The 18,241-nt window shown below is 41.9% G+C and overlaps 1 protein-coding gene and 1 long non-coding RNA gene across 2 annotated transcripts in view; both read left to right on the top strand.

Annotated features, from left to right (window-relative positions):
• LOC148209060 (uncharacterized) overlaps positions 1–18,241 on the top strand; it is an 80,613-nt gene that overhangs the window by 29,739 nt on the left and 32,633 nt on the right.
• LOC148209061 (uncharacterized) lies at positions 13,697–16,584 on the top strand. Its single transcript, XR_015787301.1, has 3 exons — positions 13,697–14,377; positions 14,459–14,503; positions 15,524–16,584. It is a non-coding gene; the product is annotated as an uncharacterized LOC148209061 (long non-coding RNA).

Genomic DNA, 18,241 nt, shown 5'->3' with positions numbered 1-18,241 from the left:
TTAAGGCTTATCATTGGACTAACTTGATTCGTTTTGATGTAGGAAAAGAAGACCTTGATTTGAGGACAAATCCTTTTAAAGAAAGGGGGGATGATACGAATCCATTTGTGACCAACTACATGTACCAAAGGAGCAATTAGAAGAAGCAAGACAAGAAGATTCAAGAGGCTTTCACACTGCACCTTTAAAAGCTTGTTAATGCACAATAATCAACAAAGAGTTTTGAGCCCAAATTTGTTCATAATGTTACTTCAATGAGTCAAGAAGAGAATGGAGCAAAGATGGCATGGGAAAAGTTGTCTATTTTGAGAGATGGCACGGAGGACAAAAAATGTGTGCATAATTGTGAACAGGTGCCTTGGCAGATTACACCCCTTGGGAGTTTGTGAAGTCAAAGCTTGTCAAATGTCATCCAAATGTGAAGCGCCTCCTACAGCCCATAGATAAGACCATTTGAAGCGTGACTACGTTTTCTGATCCGCATTTAAATGTCTAGAATGATCTGCAATCAAGTTTTAATTTGCATGTCTTATTTTCTATAATTTGCATTAAGTAATATTTTGAAAAACTTTTGGTGTTCTTATGTTGAACGACCATTTGGCCTATTTAAAGGCTTGTAATGCTCTTGTTATGGAGAACTTAAGATTAAAACATATTGAAATTCAAGAACTTTTGTTCCTTAACACTTTTGGTGTTGCTTCTTTCAAATCTTGCTTTAGGTTTGATGTTAAACCGATTCATTGGATTAGTCTCGATCAAGCTAATTCTGGAGTGAGTCGTCTCAGGATCTAGGAGTGACCATCGTAGATTCTAAGTCCGATCTAAGAGTGATTCATCTTCTAACCTTACTCTTGGTTGGAATCATTCGGTAAGTTAGTCGTTTTTGTGAATGTTTGCAAGGATCCTAAAAGGACCTCTAGCTTTGTAAACACGAGCAACCTTCACGCTTATCATTAATTAGATGAAAATAAAGTTGCATTGAGCATGACATTACTTTAATTAATATAATTGTTATATTAATGTATGCTTGCAATGCATGATATAAAATTTGGTAGATAGAAATTAAAATCTAGTAAAGAATTGCATGCCAACATAGGGTCTAAGTTAATTAATTTTTAAGGGGTTTAAAATTAGGGGGTAGTCTTTTATTTTGTTTTAACTAGGTTTAAAATGAAATGGTAAAAGACTAAATATAAAATATTTCCTATAAGGGAACCCTGTCTAAGGAAGGTTCTGTCTAGATTGAGCTATTTAAGCTGACCGTAAGGGAAAACCTCTACCTAGGAACCGACCTGGGGGTTGAATTAGTCAATATTTTATATGCATGCAATAATGTCCTTAGTTTATTAAATCGTTTAATAAACTAAAACATTACTGTACAACTACCAATATAATAGTTATATTGGGCCGACTAAAAATTCACTTAGTTAATTTCACTTAGCCAGTTATCTAAGTAATATATCCAAGTCTTAGAATACTAAGTCGGAGTAAAAGAGAATATGTAATATACTGCATATATATTTGATATACAAAGTTTATATAACATACTTTTCTCTCTCTCTCACGTTCTCCTATACATTCACACTGTGAGTTCCATGCTCGGCCTCGTGTCGCCCTGGGCACAGCTTCCCTACATAAGGTATTTGCATGGTTCAATATCGAGGTGAATGGAGATAGTATTCATAGTAAGTGGGAGAAGGACGTGTGACAACATATCCTACGGTCTCCACCATTGGTTTGCACTCGTGAGGTTTCATACATGACCTGCGTGTCGTCCTGGAACGACCATCCTTCCGGAGGGTTCATTGTATGGAATCAAAACCAAGGCAAACTCCAAAAATGGATAAGGGTCTCTTAAGTTTTGCTCCAATATTTTTCGTCCCTACGGTAGGATTATTGGGGCGGACCTCTGAGGTCCGAAAATGATGGGTCACACTTACGGAGAGTTGATAAATTAGTTAGCAATTTCCTGATCAAATAAACGATGACTAAAGTTTATAGGAATAAGAGTTATTCTGGTGTAAAATTTAGTTGAAAACGTCTCAATTCAGGGAAGGAGTAGTTGTCTGCCTTATGGTAGCTGTTGCTCTAAATCACTGAAGTGTCGTTGCAAAACAATTTTGTTAGGGTGCTAATTACTTTTGCAAAAATATGATTGGGTTTAAAGGCTAATGCATGAAACTAATATAGGTTTGTTTTTACTTTCAGCATTTCTACTTCTATTATTGCACTCTTAGCCGCGCAAAAACTTAACGGCGAGATTACAAACAATGGAAATCGAATCTAAACATTATTCTCGTGATAGATGATCTTAGGTTCGTCTTGCAAGAGGATTATCCTCAAGCTCCTGCGCGAAACGCCACTGTGGTGGTGCGCAACGTCTATGACAGATGGATCAAGAACAATGACAAGGCCAAGGTCTACATCTTGGTGAGCATATCTAATGTGCTTGCTAAAAAGCACGAAGACACGGTCACCGCTAAGGAGATCATAGACTCGTTGCAGAGCATGTTTGGACAACTGCTCTCACAGGCTCAACATGAAGCTCTTAAGTTCATTTACAACTCCCGCATGAAGGAAGGCTCATCAGTGCGAGAACACGTTCTCAACCTGATGGTCCACTTCAACATGGCAGAGTCGAATGAGGCTGTCATAGACGAGCACAGTCAGGTCAGCTTCATTATGGAATCTCTTCCAAAGAGTTTCCTGCCATTCCGCAGCAATGTAGTTATGAATAAGCTGTAGTACACTCTTACAACGCTCTTAAATGAGCTACAGACTTACCAGTCTCTTATGAGAAGTAAGGGACAGGAAGAGGAGGCAAACGTTGCTACCTCGAAAAAGTTCCACCGAGGTTCGACCTCTAGAGCCAAGTCTGTGTCATCCTCTTCTGGAAGTAAGACTTTCAAGAAGAAGAAGGCCAATGATAAGGGGCCTAAACTTGACCCCACTACTGCCACTGCCAAGAAAGGCAAGGCCAAGGTTGTAGAGAAAGAAAAGTGTTTCTACTGCAACATGGACGGGCATTGGAAGCACAACTGCCCAAAATACTTTGCCGAAAAGAAGAAAGCTGATAAGCACCAAGGTTGCTCGTGTTTACAAAGCTAGAGGTCCTTCTAGGATCCTTGTAAACATTCACAAAAACGACTAACTTACCGAATGATTCCAACCAAAAGTAAGGTTAGAAGATGAATCACTCTTAGATCGGACTTAGAATCTACGATAGACACTCCTAGATCCTAAGACGACTCACTCCAGAATTAGCTTGATCGAGACTAATCCAATGAATCGGTTTAACATCAAACCTAAAGCAAGATTTGAAAGAAGCAACACCAAAAGTGTTAAGGAACAAAAGTTCTTGAATTTCAATATGTTTTAATCTCCCAAAACAAGGTGATTACAAGCCTTTAAATAGGCCAAATGGTCGTTCAACATAAGAACACCAAAAGTTTTTCAAAATACTACTTAATTCAAATTGTAGAAAATAAGACATGCAAATTAAAACTTGATTGCACATCATTCTAGACACATAAATGCGGATCAGAAAACGTAGTCATGCTTCAAATGGTCTTATCTATGTGCTGTAGGAGGCGCTTCACATTTGGATATGGTTTGACAACTTTTGACTTCACAAACTCCAAAGAGGTGCAATCTGCAAAGGCACCTGTTCACGAATCTGCACACTTTTTTTGTCCTCCGTGCCATCTCTCAAAATAGACAACTTTCCCCGTGCCATCTTTGCTCCATTCTCTTCTTGACTCATTGAAGTAACATTATGAATAAATTCGGGCTCAAAACTCTTTGTTGGTTCTTGTGCATTAACAAGCTTTTGAAGGTGCAGTGTGAAAGCCTCTTGAATCTTCCTTGCCTTTCTTGTAATAATTGCTCCTTTGATATATGTAATTGGTCACAAATGGATTCGTATCAAAAGCCAATGAAGATAAATATGATTTACTTGTTTTGGAAACAGGTTTAGTAGAGAACGATGATTCCGCCTGGATATTGGATTCAGGAGCCACTAATCACGTTTGTTCTTCGTTTCAGGGAATTAGTTCCTAGAGGCAGCTTGACACCGGGGAGATGACGCTGAAGGTCAGAACGGGAGAGGTCGTCTCAACTGTGACGGTGGTGAGCTCAAGTTGTTTACAAACAAGAATATGTATATATTATTAGATAATGTGTACGTAGTTCCTAAAATTAAGAGGAACTTACTTTCAGTTTCTTGTTTGTTAGAACATTTATGTTCCATTTTCTTTTAATTTAAATGAAGCGTTCATTTCAAGAAATGGTGTCAATATTTGTTCGGCTTTGCTTGAAAACAACTTGTATGTGCTAAGACCAACCATAACTAAAGCAGTTTTAAATACCGAGTTGGTTAAAAATGGTAAAACTCAAAATAAAAGGCAAAAAGTTTCTCACAAAGAAAACACCTATCTTTGGCACTTAAGATTAGGTCACATTAATCTCAATAGAATTGGGAGGTTGGTTAACAATGACATATTTCTAAGTGAGTTAGAAGACGATTCTTTACCACCATGTGAGTCTTGTGTTGAAGGCAAGATGACTAAAAGACCTTTTACTGGAAAAGGTTATAGAGCCAAAGAGCCCTTAGAACTTATACATTCAGACCTTTGTGGTCCGATGAATGTAAAAGCTAAAGTAGGGTATGAATACTTCATCTCTTTTATAGATGATTATTCAAGGTATGGTTATTTATACCTAATGCAACATAAGTCTGAAGCCCTTGAAAAGTTCAAGGAGTACAAGGCTGAACTTGAAAATAAATTAGGTAAAATCATTAAAACACTTCGATCCGATCGGGGTGGAGAGTATATGGACTTGAGATTTCAGGAATATATGATAGAACATAGAATCACGTCCCAACTCTCAGCCCCTGGTACACCTCAACAAAACGGTGCATCAGAAAGGAGAAACAGAACCCTGTTGGACATGGTTCGATCAATGATGAACTATGCTCAGTTGCCTAACTCGTTTTGGGGTTACGCAGTGGAGACTGCGGTTTACATTTTTAACGTAGTTCCATCAAAGAGTGTTTCTGAAATACCCTTTGAGCTATGAAAGGGTCGTAAAGCTAGTTTATGTCACTTCCGCATTTGGGGATCCCTGACACACGTGCTCATGACTAACCCAAAGAAACTGGAACCTCGTTCAAAAGTATGTCTATTCGTAGGTTACCCTAAAGAGATGAGAGGTGGTCTATTCTTCGATCCACAAGAAAATAGAGTGTTTGTATGGACAAACGCCACCTTCTTGGAAGAAGACCACGTTCGAGATCATAAACCACAGAGTAAGGTAGTGATTAACGAGATTTCCGAAAAGGCTACAAACACGTCAACAAGAGTTGTTGATGAAGCTAGTACATCACATCAGTCACATCCACTTCAAGTATTGAGGGTGCCTCGACGTAGTGGGAGGATTGTGTCACAACCTGACCGCTACGTGGGTTTAACTGAAACCTAAGTTGTCATACCTGATGACGGCGTCGATGATCCATTGACCTACAAAAAGGCAATGGAAAATACTAACAAGGACAATGGATCAAAGCAATTGACCTGGAAATGGAGTCGATGTACTTCAATTCTGTTTGGGAACTTATAGATCAACCTGACGAGGTAAAAACCATAGGGTGCAAATGGATCTATAAGTGAAAACGAGACGTCCAAGGAAAGGTACAGACCTATAAGGTGAGACTTGTGGCAAAAGGCTACACACAAAAGGAAGGGGTGGACTATGAAGAAACCTTCTCCCCTGTAGCTATGCTTAAGTCCATCACAATACTTTTGCCCATTGCCACATATTATGATTATGAGATACGGCAAATGAACGTCAAGACTGCTTTTCTGAATGATAATCTTGAAGAAAGTATTTATATGTCTCAACCCGAAGGGTTCATAGCACAAGGTAAAGAGCAAAAGGTTTGCAAGCTTAAATAGTCCTCATATGAACTGAAACAAGCATCTCGATCTTGGAACATAAGATTTGATACTGCGATCAAATCTTATGGTTTTGACCAAAACATTGATGAGCCTTGTGTATACAAGAAGATCGTCAACAATACTGTAGCCTTCTTAGTGTTGTATGTGGATGATATCCTACTCATTAGGAATGATGTAGGATACCTCACTGACATAAAGAAATTGCTTGCGACTGAGTTCCAAATGAAGGATTTGGGACAAGCTCAGTATGTTCTTGGCATCCAAATTCTAAGGGATCGCAAAAACAAAACGTTAGTCCTGTCTCAAGAAACTTATATCGACAAGATGCTTGTTCGATATTGGATGCAAAATTCCAAGAAAGGCTTATTGCCCTTCAAGCATGGAATTCATCTGTCTAAGGAACAATGTCCTAAGACACCTCAAGAAGTTAAGGATATGAGACGTATACCCTATGCTTCAATAGTGGGCAGTCTGATGTACGCTATGTTGTACACTAGGCCTGACATTTGCTATGCAGTAGGGATGGTCAGTAGGTATCAATCCAACCCAGGATATGATCACTGGACTGCTGTTAAGGGAATCCTCAAGTATCTTAAGAGAGCGAGGGACTACAAGCTCGTATATGGCGCTAAGGATTTGATCCTTACAGGATACACTAACTCTAACTTCCAAACAGACAAGGATTCAAGGAAATCCACGTCGGGGTCAGTATTCACTCTTAACGGAAGAGCAATAGTTTGGCGAAGCATCAAACAAGGATGCATCGCAGACTCCACCATGGAGGTTGAGTACGTTGAAGCTTGTGAAGCAGCAAAAGAGGTGGTTTGGCTAAGAAAGTTCTAAACAGATTTGGAAGTCGTTCCAAACATGAACTTAACCATCACACTTTAATGTGATAACAGTGGTGTTGTGGCAAATTCTAAAAAACCACGAAGCCATAAGAGAGGCAAACACATTGAAAGGAAGTACCACCTTATACGGAAGATAGTGCAACGAAGAGATGTGATCGTCACAAAGTTCGCTTCAGAGCACAACATTGCTGATCCTTTTACGAAGGCACTCATGGCTAAAGTGTTTGAGGGCCATCTAGAAAGTCTATGTCTACGAGCTTTGTACGATTAGTCTAGGGCAAGTGGGAGAAATGTAATGGGTATAATGTATCCCTAGTTTATTGTATTTTCCTATTGCTTTATGATATTGTACATCCCACTCGACTTTAGTTCAAGTGGGAGTTTGTTGGGTGTGTTGCCCTAAACTCATAGTTTGTATTTATGTAGAAACAAATGTATATTAAATAAATTTTTTGTTGAATTAATAGCATTGCATTGTCCAAAATCCAATAAACTAAACATCCAAGGTTATTATCATGTAATCGGGATAGTATATATATTGGGTATATATTTGATAAACACTTGATATACGAGTGGATAATGTCCCGTGAATAACCTAAAGGGTCTATAGTATATGGATAAGGCTGGGTACCTTATCCTGGCAACACTATGGATACGGCCCACTCGGTAAATGTTATGGACGACTTGATGCAGGTCGTTCGTGTGAAGACATGCGAGTGAGAATATCCTATACAATGAGTTTGTATAAGACCGGACTGCGAAATAGCCAATCTTTAGATGTAACGCCGTTGATTAATAGATTGCTATTTCATAGGATGACCATACAACTCATTCTCAATCCTGAGTGAGTTATGGACTCCTGCCCGTGAGGGCTCGTTCTTTGATTTGTATGGGTGAGGTGGCCTGAGTCGTCGACTCAATATTCCTATCATTTTGGGGTTGAGACCGAGTGGGGAGCTGGGAACATAACTTCACAAGATGGAATTCACTTCTCCCCGACTTTAGGGGAGTAGATTAGTGTTCTTTTAATTACTGACTCCGGGACATGAATAAGGGCCCCACCCTCTCACTGGTCCGAGAGGGACTTCTGGTTATTGGTCGGATCATAATCGGGTTGTTCATTAGAGGAGCAGTGGTATTTAAGGAGCAAGATGTAACTCAGGGGTAAAATGGTATTTTGACCCAGCTTGAGTTACGAGCAATCGTGAAGGATTGACTTGACATTAATGGTCGTATATCCATGGACACGAAAACATTCTGCAGTGAGAAGAGTGCAACTGCGGGTCTTTAGTGGAGTGGCCCGTAGTTAATGAATGTTGATTAACTCGGTTAATGAGTTTGACCGATTAATCTCGTATCGTTGGAGCTTCTGATTTGTAGATGCATTAAGTCCTTTTGCTAGCTCATAATGGGTAAAACGAGAATCAAGTTTTTTGAAAAATTTGAACTGTTCAAATTGCTCAAGGGAATATATGTATATTGATACATTATAATATATAGTTAATTCTAAATTAAAAATATATATTATGAGAGAAATTATTTGAATGAGATTCAAATAAAATTAATATGAATAAGATTCATATTAAAACTATAGGTTAAAAATAATGTGTATAAGATGTACATTAGAACTATAGGTTATACGAGAGAAATATTATAGAATATGGTTCTATTTATGTGATAAATAATTAAGTTTTAATTATTTATTTATTTGATATATATATATATATTAATTGATTATTAATTAGATTAATAATTAATTAACATTTATTAATTAATTATTATATATATATTATATATATATTAATTATTATAAATATTAATTATTAATTTAATATTAATATTAATATTAACGCTCCCCTGCTTAATTTTAGGGGAGTGGGGGAACAGTTATGACGTGGGGAGAACACCCTACGTCATAGGTAGTTATTGCAGAATGGTTCTGCAAGATAACTATTCCCAACGAAGAAACTCTCTCCGAGAACATTCTCTCAATCCCTCTTATTCAAAACAAAACGCTCCCGCAAGCAACGATCTGGTACCCAAAGGATAGCTTGGAAGATCATTTGGTGGTGTTCGGGAGATTGAACCATTGAAGAAGAGTTCTTCAAAGGTAAAAGGGAAAACATTTTCCTCTGTATTTTCATCTTTGCAACTTTGATTTTGTTTTCTCAAAATTGATGAACAAAGATCCGCTTCCGCTCCGGGATTCACATCTCATCAGTTCGGTAGGACCAAAGGACTTCAAATAGCTCCTCGGCCCACCTGTCTTTTTTGTGTCTAGCCTTAGCTTGAGACCGCTTTTTGCGATCTTATTAACTGTCTCAACTTGTCCGTTGGCTTTAGGATGAGTCAGGGACGAGCAGAGATGGCTGATTCTGAACTTCTTGCAAATGTCTTTGAACTTTGCATTATCTAACTGCTTGTCGTTGCCTGTTACGATGACATTGGGTATTCTAAAGCGGCAAACAATATTTGTCCAAATGAAGGTCGTGACCGTGGCCTCCGTGATTGTGGAGGGCGACTCGACCTCGACCTATTTGGTGAAATAGTCTACAGCAATGATTGCATATTTGGTATGTCCTTTGCCAAGTGGAAAAAGTTTGATAAGGTCAACTTCTTATTGTGGAAAGGGCCAAGGGGCTAAGATCGGAGTTAGCAACTTAGGGGGCTGTTGGATAATATTCGCGAAGCGCTAGCAATCGTCGCACGTCTTCAAGAACTGTTTTGCATCTTGGTCTATCGTATGCCAACAGTAGCCCTGACGAATGACCTTGGTCGATAACGACCTGGCCCTCGAGTGGTTGCCACAAACGTCCTCATGTATCTCTCTTAAGACGTAGTTCCCATCTTCCTTAGAGATACACTTGAGAAGCGGTAGGGAGAATTTGCGTCAGTACATAGATCCGTCTTGGAACACATATCGAGCCACTCTCCGTGACATCTTCTTGTCTTCTTTTGAATCTACTGGCACATTGCCTGCTAGAAACTCCCTGATCGGATCCATCCATGATGGAGGTTGGGAATCAACTTCCATCATGTCAGGCTCCAAAATGGAAGTAGTATTCAGTATTTCTATCGGGACCGACCTCGCAAGGTCGGTCTCGTAGGCGAACGCCAATTTGGCTAAGGCATTAGCATTTGAACTCTCGGATCTTGGAATCTAACTGATTTCGTAAGTCTGGAACAGGGCGAGGTGCGACCTGACCTTTCCCAGATACTTCTCCATCTGAGATTCTTTTGTCTGGTACTCTTCCTTAATTTGGTTCACAATCAGCTGAGAATCGCTTAAACTTCGGATATCGTTGGCTCCAAGTCCCTTTGCCATGTGCAGTTCCGCCAAAAGGGCTTCGTACTCAACCTCATTGTTTGAGGTACGAAAGTTGAAACAAATGGCATACTCAAAGCGCATGCTATCTGGGGCGAAGCACTCCTGCACCACACCCTCTTTCATTGCAAGACCCATCCATGTACACAGTCCATGGCAGGTCGGATTCGATATCTTGGGCTAGTGGCCGCGTGAGTTTTGCTATAAAATCCGCGACATCTTGCCCCTTTACCGCTGCTCAAGGCTCGAACTAGATGTCATACTAACTGAGTTCATTAAACGGCCAGATGTCTCTGGCTTGTGAAAGACTTGCTTTAATGGAAAGTTAGTGAGCATGGTTACAGTATAGGCTTGGAAGTACGGCTTGAGTCTTCGTGCCGAGGTGACTAAGGGGATAGCCAGCTTCTCCATTTGAGGGTACCTGGTCTCGGCCTCGGTCATGACCTTACATGTGTAGTAAATCGGACTCTGGCGTACTCCTTGCTTGATCAAGGCCGAGCTTACCGCATTATTAAACAGGACCAAGTACAGTTGCAGTTTGTCCTCCGGCATGGGTTTTGCGAGCAACGGTCGAACGACCCATTTTTTCTCAACACTTTGAAAAAGGGGAGGCACTTGTCGGTAGACCTGGAGACAAACCTATTCAAAGCAGCAACTCTCCCATTTAGGCATTGTAGCTGCTTAAGGGTTTTTCGGGTTTGAATTTCGAGCACGACCCTTAACTGGTTGGCGATCATTTTGTTTACCATCCTCTGATAAGTTGCATCTGCATTCTTTAGGCCAAATGACATGACCTTATAGCAATACAAGCCTTGATCGGTTATGAAGGAGGTATGAGCTTGGTCTGGTTCATGCATCTTAATTTGGTTGTATCCGGAGTAAACATCCATGAAGGTGAGCAGTTCGTGCCCAGCCGTAGCATCTACAAGCTGGTCGATCCTCAGAAGTGGGAAGCAATCTTTTGGACAAGCCTTGTTAAAAGCGGTGAAATCTACACACATTTCTCCACTTTCCGTTTGGATTTTATAACTAAGACAACATTAGAAAACCACTCGAGATACAAAATTTCTTTTATGTATTCAGCTTTAAGTATTTGTTTACTTTCTCAACAATTACATCACTCCTCTCCTTATTTACAAGTTTTCTCTTTTGCTTAACAGGTTGGAATGATGGGTCAATGTTGAGGCGATGCACCATAATTAATCTTCAGATCGATGCCAAGCATGTCTTCATGAGACCATGCGAACACATCCGAGTTCGATCTGAGAAAGGAGATGAGTTCTTCCCTATCAGCGGCCCCCTGCTTGGTGCCTATACTCACCTGCTTTTTCGAACTGAGCAAGGGGACAATCTCCAACTCCTCAGTGGGTGCAGCCACTTTACACTTGCTATTTTTTAGTTGTTTGTGTTCGGAGGGTGAGGCGTTCAGGCTTGGCAGAGTTGCCTCATTCTCCAAGGCGCAAACTACCGATCGTTTGAGTGTCGAAGTATAGCACTCTCGGGATGTCTTCTGTTCTCTTTGGATCATCCAACCCCATTGACAGTTGAGTATTTTATAACTTGATGAAGGGTTAACAGAATGACCTGAAGTGAATGGATGATGGACCGTTCGAAGATGGCATTGTAAGTTGATTTGCCATCGATCACCACGAACTCGGCCATCTGAGTAACTTGGGTGTCACCTTGACCGATTGTTATTGGGAGGTCAATACATCCTTTAGAGGTGCCTGATTCCCCTGCGAATCCAACCAAGTGTGTTGGACTCTTCTTAAGTTGTGCTTTGGTCCATCCCAGCACTAAGTAAGTGGTGAGGGATAGGATGTTGGCAAAAGCGCCTCCATCAACCAGCACCCTTCTGACTTGTACGTGGTCGATCAGCGATGAGATTACCAAGGCATCATTATGGGGTAAGTGGACCCCCTCTAGGTTGGAGCCAGAGAAGGATATTGGGTAGGTCAACTTCTACTCTTGTATGGCGCAGACTTCACGTTTAGCTTCTCTGGCAAGCTGCTTCCTTTCGTTTCCGGATCGGCCCCCACTTAGGCCTCCAAAGATGGTATTTATGACTGCAGGTCGGTTATCTCGCCAAGTTGGAGTCCTTGAACGCTTCCTCTTGTATTTCTTTTCTATCGAGCTCGAGCCCGACTTTCCAACATACTTCTTGAAGTAGCCATCTTGAATTAAGTCTTCAATTTGGTGCTTCAACTCCCAGCAACTCAGGTATCGTGGCCATGGTCGCGATGAAAACGACAATACCTGTCCTTGTTGCGCTTTTCTGGGTCTCTTCTAAGTTTCTCGGGATGCTTAAGAGGTTTTTCCATCCCTGTCTCCTCAATGTTGGTGAGGATCTCCAAGATGGGGATGGTTGTATGGGTGTATCGCTCGTAAGGTCCTCTTCTGTTGGAATCTGAATCCGACCTTCGGCAATCAGATTGGCACTGTGAGGGCTGAGAAGATGATACTTTGTCCTTAGACTTAGAATCAAACTTCCCTTTATCCTGATTATATGACTTCTTCTGGTCGGACCTTTTTTCTGTTCGACCTAGCTTCGTTCTTAGAAGTTCTTGCCCGTCGATCACCTTCTCAGCCTTCTACAAGACTTCAGAAAAAGTGGACGGTGCTTCCTCTCCCAGCTTGACTGTCAAGGTCTCAGGTTAGGCCTGTGAAGAAGTAGCACATGGTTGAATTGTCAGAGCAGTGCACGACTTTGAGCTGCTCATCCTGGAAGCGGGTCACGTACTCCCTTAGAGTCTCGTCTTCCTTCTGTCTAATGGTGGCGAGGTGCGTGGTTGTTTTCTTATCATAGTACCGAGAAGAGAATTGGTTGATAACTCTTTCTTCAGCAGGTTGTAGGTCAAGATCGACCTTACGGTAACCTTCTATACTAGAGTCGAGCACTCCCTATTAAGGCAATCTGGAATGCTAGACATTTGATGGCATCACATGCCGCTTGAAAATCCATGAGACTTTCAAAGACCTTGACATAATCCTTTGGGTCTACCCCATCATAGAGCTTCATGGCAGGCGTCTTGAACTTTGAAGAGATAGGCACCTCCAAGATATCCGATGTGAACTGCGACTCGCTCATTTCGCCATCATCGAATGGGTTCTCCTTCTTTTCGCACTTCGCATTAAGTGCCTCGACCTGTGCGTGAAACTTGTTTTTCATCAGGTTGAACTCTTCTCTCGTAATCACCCCCTCTAGCGTCAAGGGGTTGTACCGAGACTGGACTTTGAAGTTGGAATTGGAGTACTTCAAGGAATAAGAAGGAGAAGCACTCAGTCCGCACGAGGCAGAGTTCTTCTTTTTGTCAGCAAGGACTTTTCTAATGTTGTTGTAACGCCCCGAGTCCTTCAGGTTAGTTAGTCTCGAATCAGGAGATTCTCATTTAATTTTTAAATTAAACTTTAATTAAATTTATATATATCGGGCTCCGTGTGGTTGGTTTTATCTTAAGTTGGGATGGGTTTCCTTTTCCTCTTGGGCTTGGTTATGTTGGGCTTTTTGGGTTGGTTTGGTTTTAAAACAAAGGAAAAGGAAATTAATAAAAAGAAAAAGAAAACACACTAGGGCTCCATCTCTTTCTTCCTCCCCTTGCCCTAGCCGCCAACCTCCCTTCTCTTCCTCTCTTCCTCCGGCAACCGGTGACACCGGCGGCACACGATCGCTTTCTAGCAGCAGCAATCGGCGGCCAACTCCCCCATCAACGGCGAGCCCTCCGTGCAGCGCCTCCAGTGGCGGCTCCTCGGATCGGCAGCGAAGCGGCGCATTCCGACGAGTCCTCCGTCTGCGTGCAGATCCGGCATTGCTCCTCCCCTGCACGGCGATTTCTTGCATCTTCGAGTAACTCCAGCGACCCACGACGTTCCAGCGGCTGCGAATTTGTAACAGCAGCAGGCGGCGGCCGATCTTCGATCCGTTGCACGTCGAGACCAAACCCGAACAGTAGTGACGCACTGATTCTGCAGCAACAGCGACGGTCCGAGTGTCATTCGTGACAGATCGTCATTTGGGAACGGCTTCTGACGGCTTCGGGTCCAAACAACACTCCTTCATCACCTAGGCTCGTGTACAGTGGTGTTCGGTAGCTGATTTGGTGCGTCCCCTCTGCTGCAACTCGTGGACAGCAGCGTTTTAGTGGCATTCGGGCTTACCCACATCCGTTCGAAGCCCGATTTAGGCTACCCACACCTTGGCGAGCTAGATCTAGGTTACCCACACCTTATACGAAGTCGATTTTGTGGTAATGAGTGATTTGAACCCTCTTAGAATTGATTTTGAAGGCTGAATAGTATATGTAACTTGCTGTTTTTTTCTGTTTTAGTGCCTAGGTGTGAGATCGACGCAAAACTTAGGGGCGCGGTTGTGTGTAAGTAGACAAGGGGCGTGTGCGTGCGTTAATGTGTGCTAGTTGGTCTCTAATGTTCCATCGTGATGTTTAATATTGATTTTGATATGCTATTGTGCTAGGTAACTCTCGTTGTGTTAATCTGTATACTTGGTGTAGTGTTGAATATTCGTCGGTGATAATGGTGGAATTTTGTCTTGCTAAACTGCTGAAAATTGTTGTGGGATGATGTATGTTTATAAAGGATGCACGTTAAAATAGAATTATTGTGATTATGCTTTCTTAGGACGTGGGCGTGCTTGTATAGTTTATATAAATGTTCATTTATGATGTGAGCGTGTTGGTTGAGCATATATAAACGTTTCTTTCTGTTGTGAGCGTGCTGGTCTGAGTCATATTATTTTCTTATGAGATGTGGGTGTAATAGAAGCATATTTTCGGACTCTGTTCGCAGGCTAGGGGTTGATGTGGAGTGGGTTATGATAAGGGACGTTGGATTCTTGGAGAAAGTGAATGGGTGAGTGTCAGGGCTCGGGTATAAATGGTCGGGGGCTGATACGTCACTAATTGAGTACCGAGGCCTCGGGTAAAAATGGTCGAGGGTCGATGTCAGGAGTCTTTTGGAAGGAAAACTATTGGGGCCTTGGGTAAAAATGGTCAAGGGCCGATAGATGGTGAAGTCATCGGGGCCTTGGGTAAAAATGGTCGAGGGCCGATGCAGTAGTGTCGGGGCTCTGGGTAAAAATGGTCAGGGGCCGATTCTACTCGAAAGAGTTAGCTGTGGAAGGCTAGGATAGCTGTGATAAGCTTAGAGGTGTTGGAGATGTTAGGGAGACTCGAGGTTGGTAACTAATTTGTTTATGGTCGTGGTTGTCGCCGAATCTTATAGAGTGTGTCTATGTTTGATTTCATAATGTGATGAAGAGCATGACTATGAATGTTTCATGATTTTGTGTGAGCATGATGTTTGTGTGTTGTTGGTGAGGGCTACTTACGAAGTATATCTTATATACTCACCCCCCTCTACAATTATTGTTTCAGGCGAAGGATTCGTTGGCGACCATGGTGATGAGACGGAGGAGACATGACGAACGAGGACCATAGGCTGCATAGTTACTTTTGCTTAGCTTAGGTTTAGATGGTTAAGACCTTACGGTTTGGTCATTAAACTATTTGTTCTTATTTGAATAATTGGGAGGTTCCCACTCGTTGTCTACTTTATTTCGGAACAGGTGTTTATTTTAGTTTTATACCATTCATTGAGTTTGCCTAGTTGGAACAATAAAGTTGCCTCATGAGGTTGTCCACGGATGATGTTTGATTTATATTCTATAGAGTCGATTGATTGGTAAATTGATGTGAGTTGAAGCTTTATTTTATATAATCATTTCACAGGGAGTTGTCATCTCGTGTTTGGTGTTAAGTTTAAACAGGTGGGCAGCTAACGTGACCTAGAAGTGTGTGGGAAATTGATGTGAACCAAGGAAGCACCATTGTCATGCCTCAAGGATCCATAACGAGATCAAGAGCCAAGAAGCTACAACAAGCTTTACTTTCTCATGTTCAATACTTGGTGAGCTCGGCTAGGGATGATCAAGAGAGAGATGGAACTTTTCAAGTCAATATCTTCCAAGTAGAGCTTAAGGGAGGCGTTGCATTAAATGAACTCTAAGTTCATTTAAAGGAGCTGAAGTTGAAGTGGAGTTTAACTCAAGTTGCATTCAATAAAGCCAAGTTCAATTCAAGGAACTCAAGTTGCATTAAATGAACTTAAGTGCATCTCAAGCTTCATTTATTGCAAGTCATCCATCAATTAATGGAACTACACTTCAAACTACTTCAAGTGAAGCTTCATTTATAATTGGGAGGTTACAAAGACTTTGAAGGGTGACCAAGACTTCAATTCTTGGATTTAAACCTCTTTTTATTATATTTTCAGTTTTAAACATTTCATTTATGTGTTTTAAGTTACATTTTAGCTAGTGGATGTTATGGCCATCATGTAATTGGGAGTTACAACCTTTCAAATGCCTTTAGGTTACTTTTAGGGTTGTTTTGGAGGCTATAAATAGCCTAGTTTGTTTCCTTTGAGACACAGATTTTTGATGTTGAATGAAAGTTGCTATTTAGCTTCAAAAGCCTAGAGCTTGTTTTTCTTTTCAATTCTTGGGTGTTAGATTTGCATGCTAGAATCATTCAAGTAGCCTTGATCAAGCTATCTTGTGGAGTGGTTCGAATCTTGAGTTTAGAAACAAGTTTTCTCTACTCTTGATATTGATCATCAAGGTAAATCCGTTCTAACTTCTTCCTTGGGTTGACATCATCTTGATTTGGGGATTTTAGCATTTGTGATCTAGGGGTTTGCATAACCATAAGGGTTCTTAGATCCAATTAGCTATTGTTTTCTTATCAGAAATTCTGGGGGCGTTACAGTTGTCCTCTTACCGACTATAGTCGGCCCCTCCGTTGTTGCCGACGTGTACGTCATCGTCAAGGTGGAGAGATGGATCTTGATCATCACAATCATAGTGCAGGTCGACAGCTCCGCCCTGAACCTTAAACTAGGACACAATTCAGTTCGCCCGCATCAATTCATTATAAGTTTCCTCCATGGTGCGCACCCGGTTGCGCATATCATCAAGTTTTAGTTGGAGGGTGGCGAGAACATTAGGTCAGTAGCTGGTGTAGTCCTTTTTGAGGTTTTCCTCGAGACCCCACCTCGACCTCGGCCGGTCTTGGTGGGCTTCGGATGAGTAGGAGGCAAGATCGTATTCGCATTGCGGGTTAACCTCGAAGGTGGGTCGACCTCTTGTGATGTGATCATATTTGGACCAAAGATCCAAAAGTCAAGTAACTTCAGTAAAGAAACTGATGAAGATGGAAGGCTCCCTAAAATGAGGAAGGAGAACCCAAAGAAGGAACCAAGAAACCGCTCACGCCAAGATGGAAGGCCCATTGTTGCCCATCACACACAGCCTGCGCGCGCTAACCTCACAAGGTCGCGTCCCGCTCGCACCTGTGAGCACCTTCGCTCTAGAGCACGTCCTGCGCGCGCCCCACCAGCCACCTATCGTGCCACTCCCGCGCGTCCTTGCTACCAGTACCTCCACACCAAGCACTCCCGTCGTGCTAACCTCGCAAGAGGCCAGCGCCCCCGCCAGCACGCTCACCCACTAGATGCCGTGCCACCCACACACCCGCCAGCGCCCATCGCCCAGCATCCGCACGCCTAGCCCGCCCCAATGCCCAATGCCCATGTCTGCACGTCCTAGCGCGCCCGCCAACGCCCAGTGCCCCCTGTCCGCCGCCATGCGCACGCCAACCATGCCAGCCCTGTCTCTGAGCGCGCCAACCAACCACGGCAACCCCCATGGGCACCTCCACCATTTGATTTTTGCCACTCCCATGGGTGCCCCCAACTTGCCTTGTCACCCACTCCATTCTTTTAAGGAAAAGATTTCCTTATTATTTTTTATTATTTGGGAGATTTGATGTAGGATTTTATCTTTGATTTCTTTGTTTTATTTATCATTTTTAAAATTCACTTTTAGGCAAGTTTGAGACTTTTTAGGAATTTATCAATTTTTTTTTTTTTTGTTATTTTCCTTAAAAGGCCAAAGGCCTTGGCCTATAAATTAGGCTTGTACCCCTTCCATTGTAACAAACCCTTGGATCATTTGAAGTTGAATAGAATTGAGAGTGCTTCTCACCCCTTGTCTCGTGCAAATCCTTCTCAAATTTCGAATCTCTTTGTGTGGT

The sequence above is a fragment of the Momordica charantia genome (genome assembly GCF_013281855.1).
Source record: "Momordica charantia cultivar OHB3-1 chromosome 9 unlocalized genomic scaffold, Mcharantia_2.0 BLBB01000009.1, whole genome shotgun sequence".
Lineage (NCBI taxonomy): Eukaryota > Viridiplantae > Streptophyta > Magnoliopsida > Cucurbitales > Cucurbitaceae > Momordica > Momordica charantia.
Note: the sequence above shows the minus strand (reverse complement) of the source record. Positions and strands in the feature narration are given on the sequence as shown.